General features: G+C 43.2%; 1 pseudogene; it reads left to right on the plus strand.

Moving 5' to 3' along the window:
- The first annotated feature begins 9190 nt into the window (after positions 1-9190).
- LOC101644224 lies at positions 9191-10113 on the plus strand (annotated as a pseudogene).

Genomic DNA, 10113 nt, shown 5'->3' on the forward strand with positions numbered 1-10113 from the left:
TCTGAAGGCCCTGGACCAATCATGTGAACTCTTCTATTGAATATAATGTACATGTCCCAGTTATGGTCCTATTGCCACTCCTGTAGTCCCACCTATAACTGTAATGTACTGATCTGCTGACGAGCTTACATTTATGATAGTTTCCTCTGCCCTCCCATGTCCTTTTGAAGTCCTTAAATCTCAGCAAATCCTTGGATGCCCATATGGCCTCATGATAATGGTCTCCTTCATCCACACGATGCGTCTTTGTCCTGCTTAAAATGTATTCAATGCCCACTTAAATTTTTTAAAAATCGTTTTTTTGGGGGGCTCGTACAACTCTTATCCCAATCTATACAACCCCCTTACATTATATTTAATATCTGAGGTCTCCTTTGTACCCCAAAGCAGTTGTATGGAGATGGCTGGTACACACATTAGACTATTTTTCAATCAGGGATGGCACAGTATCTTAAATGTGTAGGGCCAATCATACTTAGATGAACAAATGTTCATCAAGTCTGATGGCCCATTTTTACCAAGTACATAACAAGGAAAGAGCAAGTTAGATTCCAAGAAAATTCCTGCTCTTTGCTTTGTAATCCCAACTGGTTTACTGCAGAGGTGTGTGTGTGTGTGTGTGTGTGTGTGTGTGTGTCTAAACATTGCTTAAGGTAGCCTCAACCCTGCATTGCTGGAAACTAACACTGAGGGAAATATGATGAGGATTATATTCACTAACTTATAACAGAGGGAATTTGGAAAGCAAGTATTCCACAGCAGGAAAAGCAGGAAAGCCTCCACTTTCATAAGTTAGAGGTAAAATCCAAGTACCTTATCCTGCTTTAAATGTCATTCCCACAGATTCTCCCCCTCAGAGCTATGCTGCCTTAGAGTGAGCACATGGCTGATTCCATCTCCCTATAGAAGCAGACATCCTTTTCCCCCTTCCCTCGGAGTCACCCAACCCCCTCATATCTTCCCCCAATGCACGAATTAGGTTTCCTTACCTGTGAGCTCAGAGACCTTAATGTAGATACCACCCACCTTGTGACACATGTAACTACCGAATATGCATGTCTTATGGTTACTTATAAATGTCCCAAGATAGGAAAGGTTCACTCTCTCTTCTCCCAGTTCCACATGGACCATAAAAATATGTCTGACTCCTTTATTTTATTCTCTTTCCTGTCCTCTATGACTTTACAATAATCTTGATATATTATTGTCCTACAATTGCGCCTACTGCCTTTCAGCCATTGGAGGATGGTTTCCTGTGACACTGAATCACCTACCCGCTCCCTGCAAATCAAGGTTTGAACCACAAGGATCACCATAACACCGATTTAGAAGTGGGAGGGGGGAAGTGATGAGTAAGGACAGGTGCTAAAAAGACTAAGTGAGGAATCATCTGAAAAGGATGTTTCCAATCTGACGTGTCTGGAGACATTCCCAACAGGACAGAGCCTCAGGGCTGGTGGACATTGACATCTATGACTCAGTGGTATTTCCAATTCATTTATCAGGCTTCAACCAAATAGCCATTCATGTTCACTTATGAGCTCTTTGCTTGCTTCCTTTTGTAAACACAGCTCACATAAAAAGCCACTGTAATTCAAAGTTAGTTGAGTTCTTGGAATTTTTGTTAAGAAAATATTTGCTCATAAAATGAAAGGACCCCGCTATTTGGAAATTAGCACACGTCTTTTATCCTGCCCCAAAGGTAGAATAAAACCTTCATTGTGTTTCCTTAATTTTTCCTATGTCCTGTATCTTTTGGACTTGATAACATTGTGTTGTATCATGTGTTGGTGTTTCTGTGTTGGTTAACCAGGCCACGTTCAGGATTCAGGACTTTTAGCACCAACCCCAATGCATGCTAAATCAATTATGGACACACAGGGCGCAAGGGAAAGCATTGCTACCCAAAGGCCCCGCTAAAGCTGTTCGATTCAATTAAGTGAAAATTCTGTCTTCAGGATGAGAGTTTTCATCTCACGCCAAAACTCAGTTCCCTTTGTTCTCCCTCAGACCCACACGTACATTCTGCCACTGAGCCTCTGCATCCCCGCCATGCTGTCTAGCCGAAAACAGACTCAACAATTCAGAACTCTCCTTGCGAGCTGATTGCATTCATCAGCTGGGTTTGGAAGAATGCTGAAGGCTTTTTGGGGGGCTGGAGGGGGGCATTTTTTGTTGGTTACTACAAGAGGGATTTTGGTTTGGGGTTTTATTTTCATCCCAGGGTTGGGTTGCTGAGCCGGAAATCAAATTAAAACTGGCACGTCTCTGTGGCTTCATTTGCTTTCATTCCCGCCGTGGGACAGGCTGGCACCCAAACCTTGTTTGGAAACCCTGAAATTGAAGCCCTAGAAAACCAGTGCCAGTAGTGTGAGTTGAAAATGCTTCGTTTGAATTTCCCAGGTCTCCCAACAGCTCCTACGATTGAAATAGCAACTGTGAGGTTGCCCAAATAGAGAGATTGAATAGCAGTTTGTCTCAGTAGCCAGTAGAGTCTCTATGACATTCATATTTTTAAGGGTTTCAGACCATTCATTGTGTTACGAAATGTTTAAAGGTTAAATTTGCATAAGATCTTCCACTAAGGTCTGCAGCAGCCTATTTATGGAAGAAAATATGTGTGAGGGGCCAAAGAGAAGGCCTGGATTGTTGTATTTTGAAGGAGAAATTTGGAGTATTTTGTAGAAGGAGAAGAGGAAATTAGGGCAGCCAAATATGATCAGTGTGGGACAGTGGGAGATAAATGGTTAAGAAGATCTTTAAAGGCTTTATTTTTTTTGGCTGTGCATTGTGAGCAGAATTCTCTTTGGAAGAGCTTTGAGATTTAAATCACACACACAAAAAGATTTTAATCACTTTAAAATGTCTTTAAAAAATAAGTTGAATTCTCCTATTTATATGTGCTGAATCGCTGCATGATGCATTAAGAATTTAAAGAGTTTCATCAATTTGGGCTTGTTTGTACATTGAAGTTGCACAACTCACGTAGCATCCTTGTTTTACATTCAGAAAGAGTTTTAAATCACTCTTTCATATGCTTTTCTCCAATAGTAGATTTAGAAATAGGAAAGTCTCCAACCCTATCATTGTAGCAGGAGATTTGATAATCTCTTGATTAGTTTTTTAATATTAGATTTTATGATTAGAAATATGTCCAACTTCAGACAGTGAATATTAATCAATATGCTATTGATTAATACAAAGGTCAGGCCATCTAGTACTTATAAAAATTAGCAGGCGACTCTCACTCAAAAAATGAAACAAATGAGGGACAGTATAAAGACACTGATAGTCATGGACATTTTTATATTACAATTTTTTTCTCTTTTATTTTTCAGTTAGAAAATCTTAAGAGTCATGGACTTTGAAATATAGAAGGGAGGATCATAGAGAAGAGAATGATACAGAATTATCATGCGGAAATTATAGACGGCTAACTTTGTTCAAAATGCCTTAAAACAAGTTTGACTGGAGTAATGAAATGGGAATGTAGCTGATGTGCTTTGTAAAATGTGCTCTCCAGATAAACTGCCTCTGCGTTTAGCATTTAGTTTAATCCAGGTATGAATTTGAGAGGGGGGAAACTGATTTTGGCATTTATTATGGAATAATGGTTTTCCAGACACTTAATTATGCTCATGAGGAACCTGTATGTGGATCGAGAGGCAGTCTTTCAAGCAGAACAAGGGAATACTGCATGGTGTAAAATCAAAAAAGGTGTGTGTCAAAGCTGCACCCCTTTATACTTAGTCAATCTATATGCTGAACAAATAGAGAGGCTGGGATGTATGAAGCAGAGCATGACATTAGGATTGGAGGAAGCCTTAATAACAACTTATGACATTGCCCTGCTTGCTGAAAATCAGGCCTAGAAACACTTGCTGATGAAAACCAAGGACTTACTCGATGTAAAGAAAACCAAAATCCTCCCAATTGGAGCAGTAGGTAACATCATGATAAATGGAGACACGATTGAAGTTGTCAAGGATTTCATCTTGCTTGGATGCATCATCACAGCTCATGAAAGGAAGAGTCAAGAGATCAAACGATGAATTACACTGGGTAGATCTGCTGCACAAGATCCCTTTAACTTGGTGAACACTAAGGGTGTCCCTTTGAGGACTAAGGAGCACCTGCCCCAAGCCATCATATTTAAAACTGCCTCAGATGCATGTGAAAGTTGCACAGTGAACAAGGAAGACCAGAGAAGAATGGGCACATTTCCATGATGGTGCTAGATAAGAATATTGAAATTAACAGGGACTACCCAAAGAATAAACAGATCTGTCTTGAAACAATTATAGCCAAACGGTCCTTTGCAAACATGGTGAGACTTCATCTTACATACTTTGGACATTTTATCAGGAGAGACAGGTCCCTAGAAAATGACAAAATGCCTTGTACAGTAGAAGGGCAATCCAAAAGAGGAAAGCCCTTGACCACATGGTTTGACCCAGTGGCCGCAACAGCGGGCTCAAGCATGGCAACAATGGTGCGGAGGGTGCAGGACCAGGTAGTGCTTCATTCTGTTGTCCACAGGGTCTCTGTGAGACTGGACCAACCGAATGACACCTAACAAGAATAACAACAAGAATAGTTTTCCTTAGCCTTGGACAGGCATACACGGTCTGCACAGAAACACAGATGGTACATGTTAAAGTACTGAAAAACACAACCGTTGCTGTTGTTGTTGCTGTTGTTAGGTGCCGTGGAGTTTGTTCTAACTCATAGTTCCCCTGTCAATGCGCAACAGGACAAAACACCGACTGGTCTGGTAAAGCTCATGATTTCCTTCTAAAATATAAGACTCTCAGCTGATGTATCAGGCAATAAATCATATTGGGAAGCTTTTCACGAATGGTGGCCTTGATGTGAAATGCGAAGCTTCTGTTTCGTGCACTAGAGACTATGTACTCTACTATGGTTCCGTTTGAGATATATTTTAAGATATGACACATTAAAAGGAACAATGGATAAAAACAGGATAACAAGGGGTGATGTCAGAATAACCTCTGGGATTGGGGAAGATAAAGAACATATACAATGCAACGCCTGGTGTCAGAAGCAGAGCATCTATAATCTCACATCTGCGCCTAAATTCATCAGAACTCTTTTACTCACGTCTGACTTGGTACACACACTCGTTCTACTTCCATTCAGAACATGGAATTGCTGGTTTACTCTAGACTTACTGTTTAGTTAGTCGCTTTTGGAAGGAAAAAGCTTAACTAGGCATTAGAGAATATTATTATTTTATTTGGGACAAAGTTAAAGACATCACTTTACGTGTGATGAAAATGTGTTTTAAATCAATACATTATAAAAACTATGATGTTTAAAAAGAGAATGGAGGAAGAAAATTTCTGTTTATTTAGGCATTAGCATAGTCTTCTTTCCACATCAGTCCTCAGAGAGGAAGTGGGAAAGGAGTGGAAGTTACATTAATTATGCTTAGAGCAAAAAGAGCCTCTGGTTAGGCCCAATTTAATCTCTGCACTTGAGAGATAGTATCATGGCCAAACTAGCTGAATGATTGCAGTTGAGTCAACTCTGACTCATCGTGATTTAAAAGGACAGAGTAAACCCAAATTGTAAGCTTTCTCAGGCTGTAATTTTTATAGAAGCACACGCACCAGCACACTGCCACATCTTTTTCCTAAGGGGCTGGTGGGTTGGAACCATTGACCTTTCAGTTAGCAGTCAAGCACTTAACCAGCGTATCACCAGAACTCCTTTAAACTAATCAACTTTGATGCAAATTCAGATTTTAATGAACTTCAGGATCAAAATGTTTTTTCAAGAAACACGGGAACTACATAGGATGTAAGCCTCCGGTGAACTCCCTCTGTCCACAATTGAGGGATGGAGGAAAGTGCTTACTAAACGGAGTGCATTGGAGATATGAGTAGAGAAGATCAAAGAAATAAAACGGACTTGAACAGTTACAGCTTTGTCAGTTGATCCCTCCTCTGATGCGTGCTGGACCTGATCTGGTTATCACATTTCCTGTGTTTTTGGTTTTCCTTGTTCCTATTAGGGTGTATCTCAGAAATGTTAAGTCATTGGAGGTCGCCCTCATGAAATCGTATTTTATGTTTTCCTGTGTTTTGTTATATGAAACCCAGGATTGAACCTATAGGGACAGTAAGTAGAATAAAGGTTTCGGGGCAGGGGGTGGTGGTCCAGTGGTGGGGAGGAGGGGGTACAAGGGAGACAATGTCCAGGAGTCCAGGAAGAAAACAGAACGTTTTGAAATGGATGGTGGTAGCAACTGCACAATTCTGCTTGATGTGCTTGGACTTTGGAACGATATGATATATGTCTTGACTCCCAGTTAATAATAAACATTTTTTAAAAGACTGAAAATAATGACAAATCCACTGGACCAAAGAAGAGAAAACAAGCGTGTTCTCACTTTCAGGTATTCAAACCTTAGCTCCAAGACAAGCATTGTCATCTGGACTCTGTCTCACCTCTTGTCAACAGGTGGTGTCTGCTCGACTTAAAAAAAAGTCTTGTTGATTCTCCATCAATAAAGATACCATTATACAGACTTTCCGTTTCAGAACCTGAATCCTACCTGCTTTAGTAGAGTACGCTGCTTGGAGGGCTAGCTATCCATCCTGATAATGGATCAGAAGCAGGAGACAAATAAGAACAGGGGATCTCTTGACATTTTCATTACCAATTAATTGACCAAAAAACCCTGAATCTAGAACTGCACTTTTCAGTGTTTGAATGTTCATCTTCTCCCAAATGAAAAAGAGGAAGATCCTTAAGAAGATGTAATGACACAGTAGCTACAAGGGGCTCAAATTTACCCGTGATTTACAGTGCCTCCCTGTGGTGCTATGAGTAACGACAGATTCCATGACACCTAACAACCTGCACACCGGAAACAATGAGTTCTAGGTATACTCTTGTTCAAAAAAAAAAAAGGTGGCAGACAGAAAAACCAATCTATTGATAGACCTCTTTCACCCATTCTAGTTGAGGATCTATGAGTCAGTAGGTGCAAATGTGCTTCAAGAATACCAACTCACACTTGATTCATCAGTGTCCATACCCTATACCGACCTTACAGGATAGAACAGAACTGCTCCTGTGGGTTTCTGAGACTACAACTTTACAAACGAAGAAAGCCTCATCTTTTCCCAAGGAGTGGCTGGTGGTTTCAAGCCACCTATGTATGCCTAACAGCCCAACCTATAACCACTAATCCACCAGGATTCCTAAGAATCCCCAAATTTTATTCAAATATGAGAGATTAGTTCAAGGCCTTGATGAGCTGTAGGACCTTAGTCCAGCCATTAAAGCTTACGGGGTCTCAGTGACTGCCTGAGAATTGGAAGATGTCGGTTTACATAATATTTATGGAAGCCTGTTAGTGCTATGATTAAGCATGTGGCTACTAATCGAAAGGTCCATAGTTTGAAACTACCAGCTGCTTCTTGGGCAATATGTTCCCATAAAGAGTACAGCCTAGAAAAGCCTATGGGGCAGTTCTCCTCTTTCATACAGGATCATTACAAGTCCGGACCACCGCAGTGGCACATCACAACAATAGCAACAAGGCTATTTCTAGTTCTACCTTTTTGTGATTTCAAGGTGTTTGATTTATCAGTTAATTTGACTCTGTTCAAAAAAAATAAAAAGAAGAAGAATCGTTCTAAAAGCAGGTATCTCTGAAAAACTGTTTTCAAGCCATGAGTTTGAGGTATTCTCTTAATTAACAAAAACATGTATTTGATTTCTTATTGAGAGTAATTCTTGATCTTATACGCCTTGAGCTCTTTAGGGTAGACTTGAGAAGTCTTGTATGCCTTCTTATTTCAGAGAAGGCCATAAAACTTTTCTGGTGAAGAAGTCCCAGTTCTACACCAAACATAATCAGAGAGGTTTGGCAGTCTATATTGCCCAAAGTGCCCAGAATTTGCACATTCTATGCTGGTTTGGAAGACTGGTTTTTGTTAAGTATTTTCCAACATCTCAGTGCTCTTAATTGAACCCCGAAGGCTTTTCTTGGCAACTGGTTTCAGCCCTCACTCAATCTGGGAAGGCCCCTGAGTGTGGGCAGAAGCAGTGTCTATGGATCCTTCACGTCAGGCTACCTCTGCTTAGACAAACAGAGACTGCCTCCTGCTGCTTGATTGATGCCCAGGCAAGATTTTCCAAACTGGCGATTGCTGGTGCGTGGGGTTTAAAAACCACACTGGTTTTTCGGGCTGTGGTTGGGGACTGTCGGGTATACATTCACCAGTCCTCGTTCCCCTTGGAGACGCTTCCCGTGCTCTCCAGAGGGTGAACGAAGTTGGCTGACAAAACTGAGCACACTCATAATGGATGGTCTTTACCTTCTTTTGAAGTTCATTAATATTTCTCGAGTATATGGCTTGAAAGTTCCTAAAAGGATTGGTGACATATTGCTTCTACTATCTTTCTTTTATTTTCTCTTATGAGGCCAGAAATGGCTTTTAAGAAACAAAGTTATAGCCACACAAAGATGTACATGTTGTTTTGTTGCTGTTGTTCTATTTGTTTATATAAAGGCATGGGAAGACAATAGTGAACCTGAATTGTATTACCTAATAAATGTCAGCACTATCTACTGTACTAAGAGTATTTTCCCAAAATGATTTTATTTAGAGTTAATACAGATAGCATATGATTCCATAGTTCAATCACATCAAGTAGTATTATACAATTGTTCCCACAGTTTCAAAATGTTCTTGATCTTTTTGATAGAAGCTCCCCTTTACCCACTCCTCCCCCATTCGTTTTTGTTGTTGTTTGTTTTTTGGGGGAGAAATTGACTATAACATTTCTGTTACAGATCTGTGTGACCGAGAGGCCCTTGCACCTGCCGAGCGTCTGGAAGGGGTGTCGTCTCACGGTGGACTCCTCGGGGGCTTGGCCCTGTCCTGGCCGCTGGGATGCTCGGCATTCTGGGCCTTGTGTTCTCGGGCTCTCGGGATGTGAGCTCACACCCTGGGATTGCGGGCGGCCGCGCCCAGTCCTGGCGCTGCAAGAGTCAGCTCGAAGCCCAGCTGAGAGACCGGACAGGCGCCCCGAGGGACGCACTGAGGATGAGGCTCTGGCCTCCACTGGCCCCTCCCCCGTGACCCCTGCCACCATGGCGGAGCCTGCCAAGCCGACCTGCTGCCTTGTGGTGATCTACCTGCAGCGGGAGATGACAGGGGCCACCTGATTGTGGCCAGCCTCAGCGTCCAAGCCCAAGCTGAGCAGCTTCAAGGTTGGCACAAGTGTGTCCAGCTCAATGTGGGCGGCTCCCTCTATTACACCACCGAGCGGACGCTGACCCGGCACGACACCATGCTCAAGGCCATGTTCAGCGGGCGCATGGAGGTGCTGAAGGACAAAGACGGCTGGATCCTCATAGACCGCTGTCGGAAGCACTTCGGCACCATCTTGAGTTACCTGCAAGATGACACTGTCACCTTCCCTCAAAGATGGCAGATCAAGGAGCTAATGGCGGAAGCCAAGGATAACCTTATTCGGGGCTGGTGACCATGTGCCAGAGTGCCCTGCAGGACAATAAGGAGCCCTTCCAGCCTGCGTGCAGCATCCCCGTCATCACGTCCCTGAATGAGGAGGAGCGGCTCATGGAGGCCTCCACCAAGCCCGTGGCCCAGCTGCCGTACAAGAGAAGCAGCAACAAGTACTCCGACGAGGACCACCTGCTGGGAACATGGAGCTCGTCGACAAGCTCTCTGCGTGCTTCGACGGCCCGTGCTCTTCATCAAGGACGTCCTCGGCGACCAGATCTGCTGCTGGTCCTTCCATGGCCGGGGCCACAAGCTGGCGGAGGGGTGCTGCACCTCCCTTGTGGATGCCACCGAGAAGACGCAGACCAGGGTGGAATTCCCAGAGGCCCGCATCTACCGGGAAACCCTCAACGCTCTTCTCTTTGAGAGTCCCCGCGTCCCTGACAACTGCTTGTTGGAGGCCACCGGCCGCAGCCGCAGCCACGCTTCCCCCAGCGAAGGCGAGGTGACCTTTGAACTGCGGGACCGGTTCAGCCGCCTCCACGTGAAGCGCCACAGCACTTACAAGGACCGGCAGCGTAGCCACCAATCTGCCTATCTGGACTGA

The sequence above is a fragment of the Echinops telfairi genome, unplaced genomic scaffold (assembly GCF_000313985.2).
Source record: "Echinops telfairi isolate 266 unplaced genomic scaffold, ASM31398v2 ScPeMD7_6;HRSCAF=24_1, whole genome shotgun sequence".
Lineage (NCBI taxonomy): Eukaryota > Metazoa > Chordata > Mammalia > Afrosoricida > Tenrecidae > Echinops > Echinops telfairi.